At 41.4% G+C, this 17304-nt stretch overlaps 1 long non-coding RNA gene across 1 annotated transcript in view; it reads right to left on the bottom strand.

The window, feature by feature from the left end:
• LOC141578247 (uncharacterized) overlaps positions 1–7470 on the bottom strand; it is a 33615-nt gene extending 26145 nt beyond the window's left edge. The window contains exon 1 of the long non-coding RNA XR_012508387.1: positions 7039–7470. This is a non-coding gene — a long non-coding RNA (uncharacterized LOC141578247). The remainder of the gene's footprint in view (positions 1–7038) is intronic.
• Positions 7471–17304: the final 9834 nt, after the last annotated feature.

The raw sequence follows: 17304 nt of genomic DNA, 5'->3' as shown, positions 1-17304 counted from the left end.
GCTCGAGGTTTTCGAAAGATGACTTTAAAATTTTTGACTTACTTACAAAACTGACTTAAAAGTGACTTTTATTTTTTTCCCCCTGCAAGTAACAAATTTAATTTTGTGGGTATTTTAGCGGTGAGGAAAACGGTGGGTGGGAAAGTGAGTGATCATATCTTCCCTGCGAGTGATTGTTGTATGTATTCTTAGTAGATAAGCTAAATAATTCTTTTAAATGTAGACTTTACTATACTAGTTGTAAAACAGCATGATGTGTGTGTGTGTGTGTGTGTGTGAGAGAGAGAGAGAGTCTGGTGAATGGTGATATGCCGGGGAAGTGGAACTTGGCGAGAGGTGGGAGTTGAGGCTGGAAAGGAAGACAGGAGTCAGATATGAGGGGTCCTCTGGGCTATGCTAGTGAACACATAAGTCATCCTTTTCAGGCAGGATTGAAATGGTCAGACTGGTATTCTAAATCTGTAGAGAAGATGAATTGAGGAAAAACTGGGTGTTGGAAACTGGAGGCAGGAAAAACAGAAGGTTGTCACTGTTACCTAGAGCAGAGATGATGAAGTGTTGAATGCGGGAAGAATTAGGGTTGGAGAGAAGAGGATAGAAATAGAAATCAATCATTGATTGCTTGGAGGTGGGAGGTTCAAGGGGAAGGAAGAACCTAATGTGAAGCCAGGTGTCTCCCTGGGGCAGTGGAAGGGGCTCAGGTGGAGAGCTGGCTTTGGGGACTCTTTTGAGTATGTTGTGTCTGAGGTGCCTGTGGGGTACCCAGAGAGGTTTTTTTGTTTGTTTATTTGTTTTTTTAAGGCTGATTCTCATGGGAGAGAGTAGGGCAGTATCATTAACAATGAGTAACAGTAATAGTCAAACCCAGTTTGAGAAGATGGTCTCTGAGCCAGACTAACTGAGCTTGAGTTCTATGTCCACCATCTACTTGTGAGCTTGGGCAAGTTACCTAACATCCTTGTGCCTCAGTTTCCTCATCTGTTGTGAGAATTAAATGAGCTGATGTATATGGAGCTTTTAGAGCAGTACTCAGTATACAGTAAAGGCCATGTACTTTTTTGTATGGTGCTGTTACTTTTATTTTAGCTCTCATTTTGGGATATTTGCTATGGGTCCAGCCTGTGCTAAGAGCATATGGGCAATTTCTCAATGAATCTCCACAACACTCTGTGATGCTAAAACTGTTATCATCTGAAGAAACTCAGACCTTTGGGGAGCTGAGCAACTTTCCCAAAGCACCCCGCTGGGAAACAAAGGGCAGAGCCAGGATGTAAGCTCCAGTCTGAAGGACCACAGAAGTCGAAGCCCAGTTAGGTATTTGAAACCACCAGAGTGGGTGAAACCTCTCTTGGGGGAGGGTGTGTAAAGGGACAAAGGCCAGGGAACACCGACGTCCCTCTGTGGTGGGATGAGGGTAGAGCAAAGCAACTGAAAATGCCCAGTGCAAGAGACTGGGAAGAAGCAGGTTGGCCAAGTCCGGGAAGGCAAGGACATCCTTTTCAGTCTGCCCTGACTGGCCCTCCCCTTTCTTTAATATTGAGATTTTACATTTTACACTTCTCTGCGTGAATAAAAAAAGAAAGAAAGAAAGAAAGAAACAGACACACAAATCTTGATTCCTACACCAGAGGCATCACATTATCTAGCAGATTTAATATATATGGAAGGTATTTTAAACTCGGAACCTCAGAGATGCTCATCTAAGGTTAGGTCCTAGGAGATTTCTCCCTCCTCTAGGCAGGGGCCTTAGGGACTAATACTTACATCTACTTCTGTGCCCCAGACTAGTGTTCCTCCAGGGTCCCCGAGCCTGGATTCTCTGTCTTTGCCTGGGGTCCCCTGGAATTTATTCTATATATCTGTATTAGTTTGCTGAGGCTGCCTTAACAAAGTATCTCAGACTGGGTGGCTTAACCAACAGAAATTTCTTTTCTTACAGTTCTGAAGGCTAGAAGTCCAAGATCAAGGTGTTAGCAGGGCTGATTTCTTCTGAGGGCAGGAAAGGAGTGATCTGTTCCACACCTCTCTCTTTGGCTCGTAGATGGCTCTCTTCTGCCTGTGTCTACCTTCTGTCCCTCTCTGTGTCCAAATTTCCTCTTCTCATAAGGACACCAGTCATATTGGATTAGGGCCCATTCTAATGGCCTCGTTTTAACTTAAGTACCTCTGTAAAGATCCTGTCTCCAGACAAGATCACACTGTTAAGTCTGGGAGTGGGACTTCAACATATGGATTTTGAAAGGACATAATTCAGCCCATAACAATGTCAGTACCCTAATGATGTTCACTTTAATGGCTAAAGATTTTGACTTTGATGAATCTAATACAAAAGTGCAGCACAAATAAAGAAACATACTCTACCCAACCGCTTTCTGGTATCAACCAAAGGAAATACATTTTCTTTTTACATCCTCCCAGTCAGCTTTCTCTAATTAATAAGATACTTAATAAAGAAACTTTTCTCCTTCTCTTGATAAGAAATAAAGATTCGTACTCAGTTTTAAAGTTGAAACCCATATGTAAACCTGTTCACTCAGCCAAGTCTGTCTCTTGTGGTCAATATCACTTAGGAAATGGGAAAACTGTTGACTAACATCACTGGGTCTTAAGGACAGTCGCTTCCCCAGGTTCTGCAGGGAAAAGCCAGGTTGGAAAAATAGCCCTGACCTCAAGATATTAATAATTTTATTCTATTTTTCATACCCCTTTTGGCATCATAGAGGCTTTGGGAATCTGGTGAAAGCTAGAGCTTCTTTTCCCGGAGATATTTACATAAGAGTGTAAGCAAAATTATTTGTGTAACTTACTTCATTGCATTGGATCAAAATACTTTTTATAAGGAATTATGCCTTTCCCATCATTTTTTTTTTGCAATGCAAAATGAATTTCAGGCAATTGTCTTAAAAAAAATAGGAAGGAAAGAAAGAACTCCAAAGTGTGCTAATAAAATTAAAAAAATAAACTTTAGTCTTGCTAAAAAAAATAAATTTCAATGAAAAAGCACCTCTCCCTTGGTTTGAATGAGAAGCTAAAATTACTGCGTGGTCTTTGGTGTGGCAGCACGCACACTTTCCGACAGACTCTGCTTTGACGGTAACACATACTAGAGAGCGGGGCTCATAACAGCACAGTGAAGCAAACACAATAAGTTCATGTTCCCAGACGACACGAAGGGCCTGTGATCAGGGAACACCAAGATATTCCAAGACTACCTGAACTGGATTTATGTCCTTTCATTTCTGTTGGCTTTACAGCACTGAGTTTTCATGTTCAGCCAGGGGATGCTGCTGATGTCAGCAAAGGGAGGATTAAGAACCCACGTTGCAACTTTCTGGTTGTCTGAGCAGAAGTATTTTAAAGAGTCATGCGGAATTTCAAGTTGTCTGCATATTTCTGTATCACAGATTTGTAAAAGAGAAGAAGTTCATATTCTGCTTTCATCTCATGAGAAAACATTTTGAAAAGGCAATGATTCAAGGCCCTGGCATTAACAAAGTTAACTTGCTAGTAGCTAAGCAGAAGTATCCAAAGCAATGGGTTGCAGAGCTTACTGCATAAAAATACATCCTCTAAGATGTGTTACTAAGCACCACAGGTGTTCTGTCTGTTCACAAAGTGCCCAGTGAGTTTTATTTGCAGAAGAAACTTTCCAGCCTTTCAAAGAGGTTGACGGATTTGAGATTTCAAAAAGAACTTGCTAAATAGGAATTCATTTTTGAAGACATCAGCTGGCTGCATAGAGAAGTTTCTAATTCCTCTATCACACGTGACTCAAAATATTATTTTTGAAAAGTCAACCATCACGGAATGATTTCATTTTTCAGAGGCACTGCTTTAACCCACCTCCTCTGCTCCCAGTCACACAGGAACTTGTGATTCTGGAGCATACAGCCTTTCCCAGTTATCTTGTGGCTATTTTAAGATGAAGCTGTGGCATCAGGACAGACCAGCTTTTAGTCAAGCCTTGCCTTTTCAACTCCAGCCTTTTTTGTTGAAAAAGATCTACACTAATATATTTTTGGAACAGAAAGTATGAGGTGGTACTTTAGCATTTTGGGCTTCAGGCTCCTTCCATCAGCAAGAATGTTGTTATGCAAAAAGCACTGGGGTTCTGCTGTCCTCTCACACACCATGGAGAGCAAAGCCAAAGGATATTCGCTATTTCTTCTTTATCTTTGACATTTTCTAACTTTAGCCAGTCTTGGAGTAAACAAAGACAGATGCTCACCATCATAATGGTGGGGCACATATTTAAAAATTCCTACCAGTGGAAAGCTGTTCCAACATATGACAACACGGGTGAATATACAGTACGTGTCTGCAGAAGCAGCCACACTAGACATAAAAATAGTGTGTTCCAAGATAATCTGGCAAAATCGTATAAAAATTATATCCGTGTACGTGTGTGTGCATACCTGTCCCTGTGTGTACGCGTGCACACACATATCCACACGCCTGAGTCACAGACCTCCCTCTGATGCCCTCCCAAGATGTAAACGAGTGGGCAGTAGCTTCAACCAAAGCCAAAACCTAATGTGATGACAAAGATGGATGCGAGCCCAATGGTGGGAGAGATCCACTTTCCTGGTGGCCTTAGAAAAGGCCTCCCAAGGTCCCATTGGTGCTGTAACTGGAAGGCTGAGTAGTAGCTTATTGAATTGAGAAGAGGAGGAAGGACATTCCAGACACAAACTGAAATGGGAGATGCCCCAACCCAGGCAATGTGAGACTCCTGTAGGAAGTATGCAGCTGCGAAGGCAGTGCAAACGACCTCGGCTTGAATCTTAACTCTGCTTTTCTGTGTGACCCTGGACAAGTCACTTCATCTCTTTTTGCCTCAGTTTTCTCATTTTCAGTATGACGAAGGCAGTTGGGGGCTCAACTTGGGCTGGGATATTTTGTTTGTCCAAACAGGATTTCTTTAATCCCTATTTACCATGCCCAGTACCTGAACACCCTATAAAAGTAGATACAGCCACCCTCCCTTGGTTTAGGGCAGACAGCAATAACAATGATAATAATAATAATTCTAGCAATGAGCCTCTGCTCTGTGCTAAGTATGACACTGCCTTGTTCATGTCTTGTCATGTTTTCCCTCAGAACACCTAAGGGAGGGGCTGTGGTTTATGTCCATGATGAGGACACGGAGATGAAGTAGACTAAGAGACACAGCCAGCGTTTCTTGGAGAGCAGCCATGGAGCCAGCACTTAAATCAGGCTCTACCCTCTACTCTGTTCTAAATTTCCTCTGGTGACTGGTCTTCTTCACTTGCATTCAATGAGCTCCACACCTGAATTCACCCTGTCTGGCCGGCCCCCTCCTTTGGTGGCCCACTCACATTAAACTGACATCTGTCCGGGAGGCTGCTTCTCAAATCATCCTCCTGACTGCACGCACCTCAGTCTATGTGCAAGTGACACTTACCCCACTTGGCCCGGATCTGAGGGCACTGTGCTTCAGTGAGGGCCCCAGGCTGCACTGTCTGGGACATGAGATTCGGTGCATTAGTCAGCTATCATCAGGCCTGAGCAAAGTCCTTTCTCCTGGAATATACTAGAAATGAGTGTCCCTGTTATCTCTGAGTGACATGAAATCGTGTCAGCCAAATCTGTGACTGCCCTGGGTCTCACTCGCATGTTTAGAAAACTGAGCATGGGAGGGCAGAGAAAGAGAGAAAGAAAAAGGAATGCAAAAAGAAAAAAAAAAATCACCAAATAAAAAACAGATTTTTTTTTTTCAAGTTCTTGTGGAGTGGAGACAAGGTGCTTCTCCGGGTCTATACAAACACATGCTGGCTTTCTTTTCATTCCTTCTGAGGCACTTTGTCTGCCATCAATAGAGGAGCCTGTTCTGCTTGAGGAAAATAATCCAGCTGGATCTAGCTCAAATCAACTGTTTACATTTCCAAATTTCCTCCTTCTTCTCTTTCCCTGTCAAATTATCTTATTTATCTAGCTCAAGGTTATAGGAGGAAAGTATCTTAGTAGATGTTACTGTATTTGGGCTGCTATAACAAAATACCGCAGACTGGGTCACTTATAAAGAACAGAAATTGCTCACAGTCCTGGAGGCTTAGAAGTCCAAGATCAAGGCACCAGCCCGGCTGTGTCTTGATGAGAGTCTTCTTCAGGATCCTGGCTGGCCCCTTCTCCTCACCTGGTGTAGGGAGCCTGGGAGCCCTCTGGAGCCTCTTTGATAAGAACACTAATTCCATTCACAAGGGCTCCACTCTCAAGATCTAAACACCCCCAGAGGCCCCACCTCCCAATGCCATCCTCTGAGGGAATCAGGATTTCAGTATATGAATTTAAGAGGGACACAGACATTCAGACCATGGCAGTTAATTTCGGCCATTCTAATTTATTCAGGTTGATTCTGTGAAGTAAAGTAGGAAAGAGTAAAAAGGAATAGAGGAAGATTAAACTCTGGACTTAACCCTCCTGCTCACTCAGCCACTCTCAAGAAGATTTGGGCTAAAGGTGCTGTCATCACGACCCTGTAAACTCCCTGGACTCCTTTCATATCCTAATTCAAAAACAGTCTCGTGCTCCCTGCCAAAGCAGATATAATCTTTCCTCCTCCTGCTTAAGATAATTGCCTAGAATGTCATACTGAGGGACATTCCAGTCCCTCATCTGCTTTTCTTAGCATCTCTTACCCACATTTTTACGATACAATATATTTTGAGCTAGATTTGCTGTCACTTCAATGGCACATTTACAGCCATAAATTAGTGAGTGATTTCTTTCGGCCAAATACATAAGAGGAACTTTAATAATATTAGAGAAACCTCTCTCATAAATTGCTTTCTTTACCATAAAAAATAAATATACTCATATGCACCGTGGCAGGTGTTAAACCATTGGGTCTCCTGCATGAAAGTCTCTAAAGGTGGAAGTGAGAATAAAGAAAATGCTCTCTCTATATTGGAAGTACCCTGGTCACAGGAAGCAGCGCAGCGCTAAGGCGACTTGCATGCTGGTTGCATTTGAAGTGATGCCTGACCACCCGTTTCATTCCAGTCAGTCCGTTCTTACCTTGAGAAAGTTGTTTCTGAAGCCTTGTCATAAGAGCTTGTAATGAGCTGCCGTGTTTACAAGGACCACGCGCAGCCCCGCCGTCAAAGCTGCTTGCTCTGCCCGAGACCAGGCTGGTTCTCAAGACACTTCAGGAACTTTTAATGAGCCCTCGGAAATCCCCTGTGAGGTGGGACGTGGCTCCTCTGTCTCCAGGCAGGAGGTGAAATATCCATCTGACTTACTTAAGGTCACAGAGAAAGAGAGAGGCCGAGGGAGCCAGAGCCGGCAGACACAGGAACGGGGCTGGAAGTGGAACTGTTCCGTAGTTAGGTAAGTGGGGGCACAGGGCAGATGAGGTGGAGGGGAGGGCGGATGGACCGGAAGATGAACGGCCCGCCTTCAGCGTAAAGGGGCTTCACTTCCTCTAAATGAGTGACAGCAAGAAACCAGTTAGAAACCGATGGCCGCAACTGTGTGGTAGCGAGAAGGACCTAACCGGAAACGGTCCAATGCTCATTGTAATATAATTAGCACTGTGGTTTAGCCCCGCCCCATGGGTTTTTCTGTGTGCATCATGGGTAAGGACATGCGCAAAAGGGGAGGAGCATGACTAAGCGCTCCTCCGGCAAGAGCCGCCAATCAATCTTGAGAGCGCCTTTCGGCGAGGGTATGAGAGTAGGGGCAAAGACCATTGCTAGCCATCCTCAGATCAGCCTGCCTCCTGTCCTTGGAGCTGGACTTTCTCTTTGCTTAAAAAAACCTTTGAAATCTTTAGCTACACAGCACTTCCGTCTCCCATCTGAATTCTCGTCTTTCAGGTAAGACATGAACCGGACTCTTTTCCCTTCCCCTTTTGGGGTAACAGAACAAACCCTGTTAGCTCAACAAAGTCGAAGTGATGAGCACAGGTGGATGGGTCCGGGCTGGAAGTGTTTTTCGCAGCAGTGATACTGCAGTTTAGACGACAGGGATGCCCAACGGAGGCCGTGTGTTTTTTCTCAGACTGAAAAGGCATCCGAGCAGGCGCTGGATGAGGAAGGGGCCGTCTGGGGAAAGCGGAAGAAAGCAGAGCTCTAAGGCCAAGCGTCAGGGTGAGGGGGCAGGTAGAGGGATAATGGGGCCGAACGTCAAGTGGTGGGGCAGTGGAGTCAGAAAAAGTTCGAAATGGGTCTAGGAGTGGTAGGGAAATGTTTGTTCTGTGTCTAGGTCTTAACTTAGGAATGGCGACATGGAAAGGTCAATACCAATGGGGAAAAAAATTAAATGTTACAGTTTCTCTAGAAACAAGAGGCATGGCTCGCCACACATAGACACATGAGGAACACCAGGTGTCAGTCAGGAAGCAGAAGCAGAAGCAGGAATAGGTGTGGGTTGGGGAGTGTGTAGGCCATGGCCTTTATTGGGGTTTTCCTGGGAAACACAAGGCAGGGCAGGGTAAATAGTTTAGGATTGGCTAGTTTGAATAGTTTCGGCAGACTTGGGGCTATAGGGATGCTTTCTAGTGGCCTGTACCTGGCCCTGGAATGATGAAGGCAGAATGTTGCCCCCCTGGGTGTACAGGCAAGAGGAGGTAGGCTCTGCACTGGTTGGTTTGTGTATCAAAGAGCAAGCCCTTTGCTGTCTCTTAAGAATTAGCTAGTCCTGAGAAGGGCAGTCTCTCCTCAATCAGATGTCGAAACATCATGATATACAGAAAATTAGAAAAATATGAGTAATGTAAGTTCTGGTTGGCTTTGGGGGCCAAGTCAGGGGGTCAGAGTGAATAGGAATGGGGCTCAAGGTCACCGAGACTGTGAAGCTTGGTGGCTACAAAGGAAAGGGTGGGGGTGGGAAATTGCCTAAGATTTGGAGCCCCACTCTGTCACTGATGTGGGTTTCCTCTGTGTGTAGATTTCCTCTGCTGTGTTGTCTGTAGAAGTATTTACTGGCTTTCTTGCATTTATAATGGGACTTCTTGTTCTCAATTTGGAAGAATGGAATATATGGGAAAAGATTCTATCTTCAGCCTACAGAAATGACCAACTTCCCCTTTCCCAAACCTGGTTTAATTCTCCAGCCCCCACTTGATCTTCTCTTTAACTGAATGTAGATTGGCCTCTTCTATTCTTCCCCATCCTTCTCCCCTTTCCCTGATTCATCCAAACCATCCTTCCAAGGCGGTCCACAGAGCCTCTCTCGCCTGCCCCAGACTTGACGTCAGATTCCAGTCTGCACCGGCTAACCAGCTTCTACGGGCTAAGTCTCCCTTCCCCTCCCTGTCTCTGGGGAACCTATCAGGACATGCTTTTCTCTTGCTCCTCTGTCTCTTTTACCTTTCTTCCAACTCCAGTATTGCCATTGCCTGTGGTTCACTAAATGAGGTCCCCCATTCTCTGTATGGAAATCAGCTTAATAACCACACTCTTGCTTCTTGCCAGTGGATTTGGTATCTGGGGTATATGGAGATGGGAGATGTGGACATGATTCCAAACTGTTGTGGACACAACACGGCAGCTGGTTGGTGAGCTAGTGACACGCTGGTTGGTAAAAGAATTTACCAGGGATAAACTATAAGAATAGAAAAGGAGCTTATTAGGGTATGCTGCTATAGGCGACAGCGGGCCGCACAGGAGAGGGACGCCTGTGTGAGCAGTGAGGGTCAGTTGTTGGAGTGTTTTATAAGGTGGAGTCCAAGGTGCCTGATTGGCTTGTGCACAGGTCTCTGATTGACTGTAGGTGAGATAAGCACTTTAGGGTCCGTGAAGGGTGATGGGGTTTATGACTCTGATAAGGTGGGCTGAAACAAGCCTATCTGAGCTGTTGTGAGACTAGGCATTACCTAGGACTATTAGTTTGTTAGGGCAAACACACCCAGTAAAGAATGTACTTTATCTGTTGAGGGATCACAGGCAGACATCTGAGAGGACAGAAATGGGGGTCATTGGACTTTAAAGGACGTCAGTTGGCCCAACACAAACCATTCTTTCTGGAGGGGGAGAGGGGACAGTAATTAGGTTGTATTTATTTATTTTAGTGGAGGTACTGGAGATTGAACCCAGGACCTTGTGCATGCTAAGCATGCGCTCCACCACTGAGCTATACCCTCCCTACCCCAAACCATTCTTTTTTCTTTTTATTTTTTATTGAGGTAACATTGGTTTATAACTTTATATGTTTCATATGTACAACATTACATTTTGACTTCTTTATACACTACAGCGTGTTCACAGACAAAAATTTAGTGTCCATCCATCAGTCATATGGTTGATGCCCCTTATCCATTTTACCTTCTCATACCTAGTCCTCTCTGGCAACCACTACTCTGTTCTCTGTATCCATGTGTTTGTTTTTGTTTTGTTTGATTTGTTCATTTATTTGTTTTTCCCAAACCATTCTTTGTTACAGTTTCTCCCCTAGTGCTAGAAAACAGTTATAACAGATCTCACAGCTCCAGAAAGATTCTATATAATCTTGGTGACCTCATAGCAAAAGTATTCAACTCCTTTTTGAGCAAAAAGAATGATAACAATAACAACAACAAAACAACCAGCTAGTATTCATCAAACATTTACCAAGCCCCAGATATTGTTGTATTTCACATATTTAACACATTTAATCCTTAACAACCACCCTGTGAGGTTGGTACTATTATCAGCCATCATTTGAACATGAGGAAACCAGGCATAGAGAGCTGAAGTAACTTGTCCATAATGCTGGAGAACATAGGTGCAACTTCCCATCTCTATTCCTCACCATACTTTCCTGTGAGAAAAAAACAGTAGTTTAGTCACTAGGAAATGGAAATTAAAGCCACTATGAAATACCACTACATGCTCACTAAAATGGCTAAAATATCAAGTGGTGGTGAGGGTATAGGACCCTTGAAATACTCACACGCTGCTGGTGGGAATTTAAGATGGTGCCACCATTTTGGAAAACTGGCACTTTCTTGTAAAGTCAAACACATCTACCAAACAATTCAGCTATTCCACTCCTAGGTATTTACTCAAGAAAAAGTTGAAAAAGTGTATGTCCCCACAAAGACTTTTTGGGAATGTTCATAACAGTTTTATGCATAATAGCCTAAAACTGGAAATCCAAATGCCCTTTGACTGATGAATGGGTAAACAAATTGTACATGTATACAATGGACTACTCTTTAGTGATAAAAAAGAACTAAGTACTGATACGTGTGATAACATGGATAAATATTGAAAGTATCATGCTGATCAAAGGAAGGCAGACACAAAAGGCTACCGAATGTATGATTCTCTTTCTATGGAACTCTAGAAAAGGTGTAACTGTAGTGACAGAAAGCAGATGAGTGGTTGTCAGGGGTTGGGGGCCGGGAGAGGGGATTGCAGAGGACAAGAAGGAGCAGTTCTGTTTCTTGATTGTACTGATGACTACACAGTTGTATACATTTAACGAGACTCACTGAATTGTACATTTAAAAATGGAATTTTATTGTATGTAAAGTATAGCTCAATAAATCTGATTTTAAGGAGGAAAATAACACGCAGCTCACTTTAAAAAGAAAAAAGAAATCAAACATTTCTAGTCCCAGAGTTACAACCAACATGCTCTCTGACTTTAACCAAATTACTTAGTATTAATAGCACTAATTCCTTCTCTACCATTAGGATGCTAGTAAATACATCTTTTCTAATGCACCTGATTATTATGAGGACAAAATAAAACAATGAATAGTAGATGAGAAAACTGATGTCCTATGCCAAAAGTGACATTTTTTTCATTCTTTAAAATCTCCCATAGGGTCCCCCTCTCCACTCCACACTGTCACCCAGAGGCTGTGTCTAAGACAGAGCAGCCCTATTACACCCAAGCCCAGATTAACACTGTCCATTTTAAGATATGGCTATAATATGGCAGCTCTCTAGTTCATCAAAGGAAGACATCAAAGTGGAGAAAATGTAAAGAAGAGATTCAAACATACGTCTAATTCTAAATTGTTAATCTTATTCTGGCCTCATCACTAACTAGCATGGATTGTGCTATCAGGCAAACGTCATTTTAAGACCAGATGCACACTTGAATAAGTGGGCCTTGGATAAGTGTTCACTCATTTCTAAGCCTCCTTCAGTGATAAAATCAGGAAATTGTGATGAAGATTAAAAGAGAAAAAGCATAAAAGAACTTAGTGCAGTGCCTGGCATAGAAAGAGTGCTTCATGAAATTGATAATAATGATAAAAAATAATTAATTAGCTGATTTATAATTATTACCAGGATCATTCATCATTTAGTTTATATATGTCTTCTCTTTTAGCTATGAGCAATGAGCTACTAATTCCTTAGAATCATAAAATTTTACAGAATAGGTTTGAAACCCAAATTGACCTATTTTTTCTTTTTCAAGTAAGTTTATGAGGTTAAACATAGTGTATTTTAAGTACCTCAAGGCATTTGACAAGCCTTCTATGATATCCTTGAGGACATGATGATGAAATATGCACCATAATATTAAGTGAGTTCATTTCAAGGCTGGCCAAATAAATGAAGAAAGTTTCTGTCCTTGACCCTGTTTTATTAAAAGGTTTTATAAATGATGTGATTGAAGACATACAGTAACATGTGTTTGTCCAATTTGCATGTGACCAGAGCTGGGAGAGGTCATAACACTTTAACCAATCGAACTAAGAGTGGCTATAAGGAACAAGCTGGAACATTCAGGGAAAAAATTAATTGAAAAACTGAGAGCACTCATATTTTGGTTAAGAATATGATTTGAACAGCTAGGGTATATGTATCATTGAGCTGTCTGAAAAAGCCCTGAGCATTTTAGTTGATCTGAAGTTTATCATAATTATAAAGTGTAACATAACTGTTGAAAAGCTGAAAGCGTTAGTGTGCTGCAGGGAAACTCCCCAGCTCCCTTAACAGAATCACTTTCTAATTCTCCAGGCTTGGCAGTGGACCGTCTCCAGATGGGAGGGGCTGCTGGGCTTCCCAGCTCTTCTCTTATCCTGTAAGAGTCCACTGGCATCACTAAGCTGTACAGCATGTACCCTTATTCTGGCACAAGTCGTGATTTAACTTAAGGCTCCAGGAAACTGGAGGGAACTTCCATCCAAAGACTACTATAAACAATCAGCATCTAGGATTGGCTCTTCTCAGAGAACAGAACCCTGGCTCTCTTCAGGGTCCCCTGGTGTGACCCGCATGTCCAGCCATAGGGTTGTCTCTCCTTACTAACCACCCATTTGCCTCATTAACCAAGACCCTCTAAACACTTCAAAAGAGCCAGCATGGAGCAAGGAAGATGCTCCATTTCTTTTCCATTTTAGATTTTTCTTCCAAGTTATAATTCTATCCCCAGGATGTTTCTTTCTGATGGATAAATGATAGTCACTGGAATGACTATTTCATTACAATGAGATCCCAGTTTCTATTCTTGTGATTGGCATGACAGCACATTTTGACCTTAATAGGACAACCATGCCGTAACACGCTAGTCCGATATTAGTACGATACACACATGTGGGGAGGGATGTCCTTTCCATCAAATCCTATTATTACCTGAATTAAGAAACAGTGTCACAAACAAACAAACAAAAACAAAGCGTATATACAGGACAGAAATAGACTCATAGACATAGAATGCAGACCTGTGGTTGCCAGGGGGGCGGAGGGTGGGAAGGGATAGACTGGGATTTCAAAATTGTAGAATAGATAGGCAAGATTATACTATATAGCACAGGGAATCACAGAGGAAAAAATGTGATAATGAGTGTGTTTATGTCCATGTATGACTGAAAAATTGTGCTGAACACTAGAATTTGACACAAAATTGTAAAATGATTATAAATCAATATAAAACCGAAAAAAAAAGAAACAGTATCACAGATTTTTTCAGTGGACCAAGGATTTTTTTTTTTAATTATAGTCAGTAAACAGTGTTGTATTGGTTTCTGCTGTACAGAACCAGTAGTGATTCAGTTGTATATATATGTATTCCTTTTCATATTCTTTTTCATTATAGGCTATTACAAGGTATTAAAAACAGTTTCCTTTGCTACACAGTAGGACCTTGTTGTTTAATTGTTTTATATATAGTAATTAGTATCTGCAAATCCCAAACTCCCAATTTATCCCTTTACCCCCCACTTTCCCCATTGGTAACTATGTTTGTCTTCTATGTCTCTGATTCCATTTTTGTTTTGTAAATAAGTTCATTTGTGTCATTTTTTAAAATTCCACATATAAGTGACATCATATGGTATTTTTCTTTCCCTGTCTAACTTAACTTCACTTAGTATGACAATCTCCAGGTCCATCCATGTTGCTGCAAATGGCATTATTTCATTCTTTTTTATGGCCGAATAGTATCCCGTTATCTTTATCTAGTCATCTGTTGATGGACATTTAGGTTGCTTCCATGTCTTGGCTATTGTAAATAGTGCTGCTATGAACACTGATGTGCATGTATCTTTTCAAATAAGAGTTTCATCTGGATATATGCCCAGGAGTAGGATGTTGGATCATACAGTAAGTCTATTTTCACTTTTACAGTTCACCTTTGATGTATATTCTATGGGTGCAATTTCCTTTTGTGTACTATTACATTTTAAAAGAAGAGTTCCATATAGAACACTTTATGCCTTTAGAATTTAAAACATCAATGTAAACAAATGCCATACAATAGGTAAAATAAGGTATCTTGGGGACATAGTTTTTTGTTTTTGTTTTTTAATTTCATGTAGATTCTGAATCTGCTCATGTCATCTGAAGTTGTAGGGACTGAGAGCTTTAGGAACTGAGGAGCATGAATCTGGGAGTTTTGGGCACCCACAGCACCAATCCAGTTATTTTCCTATCACAAACACCTTTTCTGTTTGCAAAACTCTGACACAAAACTGCCTACATATCACAAATCAATTCCACCTTTTTTCTATAAAATAATGTTATCCATAGTCTTTCTAGTGTTAATAACACATCTCCAGGAATTTAAAGATGAGTTTAAACAACTAATATTTGGAAGGCTTAAACAGTGAGAAAGATAAGTAAGATATAATCTAGGACAGTTCCTTTGTTTTATAGATGAAGAAACTGAGATTCAAAGATGCCAAATGACATGTCCATGATGGCACATCAAATGTGTAGTTGAGCTGGAAGGAAGCCCCAGTTGTTATTTTTTTCTCTCTCAACCCAGTGCCCTTTCTATTATAAAAAATGGTAGCTGAAATTTTTGATGACCAAATTAAACACAGTACATTAATATTATTTCAACAGATGTTTAATAACCAATTATAATAAGCAATTTTTCAACCTAATGAATGTGGAAACTTGAAACATTTGTTAAGCAAGTGACTGGTTCATTGAGTTCTTTTTTGTACTACATACACACACACTATCTTTTTAATAGAGTTCCTAAGAAGAATATGTTTAAGAGGGTTACACGATTCTATAGTCCTTCTGAAATCCCTCGTTTTCTCCCAGTCGTCATGGAAGGTGGGACTCTACAGACACAAAAGGAAGATCTCAGAAGACCAGCCCTTCAAACCCTGAACACTGCTCCCAGTTGGGGTGTTGGCTGCTTGGTGTTAAGCAACCAGGATGCCCTGCCTTTTTTAATAAGACTGGAGAGGCACTGATTTGGAATATCAACAACAAGGACCACGTAATGAAGGAGAAAACATACCTATATGTATGGAGCGAAGGAAAAGTTTCTCAAGTGTAAACAAAGTGAAAGTTGTCATCAGTTGAGAGCATTGCCCATTTTTCATTCACACTCATAATTTGAGCTGCCTTTCCTACTGTCTGCTTAAATCCTATCATGAAAGGATTTTTCTAGTGCTCTGAGGACAGGAAGGAAGCAAAATTAGTATACCATATTCCCAATAGGGTTAAACTAAACAGAAGAAAACCCGTTCAAGTCAGTTCTTTTTCCACTCCAGGGTGTCTTTGAATAATGAGTTTCTGGAGCATTTTAAGTGTGGTAGGATTGCATATAAATCAACTTAAACAGGTAGTGCCTGGAACAATCTATTTTCTAAAACAAGGATAATTGCTTATGTCAAATTTTTGAAATGAAGTAAGTATTCACATATGGAAGAAAACACGACTCTTTTTTTAAAAAATAATGTATATGTGCACTAAGAAAAGTTATATGTATTATAATTTTCTAGTTTCTAGACATATCTTAAAACCATGTAAAGACATTATTCATATGTTAGATTTCCACTTCCTATTAATTTTGATAATAGTTTACTTAAGTCAGATGATTTAATTTTATTGCCTGTGGCTGCTTTCCCCTACGCTGGCAGAGCTAAGTAGTTGAGACAAAGACTATAAACTTACTACATCCAAAAGACCTAAAATGCTTACTATCTAGCCTTTGGCAGAAAAAAAAAAAATGCTGACCTCTCTACCAACCTATACTATTAAAGCACTTTTAAATACATAATCGGTATAATCATGACTTTATAAGGCACAGATATATTTAGCAGCCAAACCTGTCCTTTCACTATATTGCCCCTTTTCCACATTCAAGACAATGTAGTCCCTTTCTACAGATCTGGAGCATTCCAGGACACCTAAGGCTGGAGGCCATGTGAGAACACTGGGCTATTATGAGAGTTTCTTTGTTTACTGTTTGACAGGAGGGATTTTGCCTTCTCCAAAAATTCTGTTTGATCCGAAACAGTAAAAAGATCTGATGAATTACTGAGGCCCTGAGGCTCCACTAAAGATTAGAGTAAAACTTGCACTTCAAAGGATCCTGGTGAAGGAGGGAAGGTCAATAGCTTTGAATTCTAAATGGGGATGAGGCAAGGGGACTTGCCATAAAGGGACTGGAAACCATCATTCTTAAATGAGCATTGGCAGAGCAATGTAGGGATTGCTTCACCAAGGTTCTACCACACTCTGATTGCATCTTCCTTTTCGGCTTAACAAGTAATATTCTGAGTGGGTCTTCGATAATGAGTTTCTTGCAAGAGGACATTTCTCCTGATTACCTGTGTATGTCCTGAGCACTGTTTCCAGTGTTTGACATCTATTGTCTCACTTCATCCTTACATTGACCTCATGAGATAAGTACTGTTATTATCCCTGTCTTACAAAGGAGAACATGGAAGCACAGAGTGGTTTAGTAACCTGCTTAAAATCACCTCGCTGGTAATTGTCAGAGTGAGGATTTGAACCCAGGATTTGATTCCAGTGCCTGTTTTTCAATAGCTGCCCTAGTCTGTCTCTGTTCTGACCTGGATGCCCTGCTGAAGGCATGGTGGAAAGTCACATGCCCAGGCAGTCTCCCAGTGAAGGTGCTGATGTAAAACAAATT

Source organism: Camelus bactrianus, chromosome 7 (genome assembly GCF_048773025.1).
Source record: "Camelus bactrianus isolate YW-2024 breed Bactrian camel chromosome 7, ASM4877302v1, whole genome shotgun sequence".
NCBI lineage: Eukaryota > Metazoa > Chordata > Mammalia > Artiodactyla > Camelidae > Camelus > Camelus bactrianus.
Note: the sequence above shows the minus strand (reverse complement) of the source record. Positions and strands in the feature narration are given on the sequence as shown.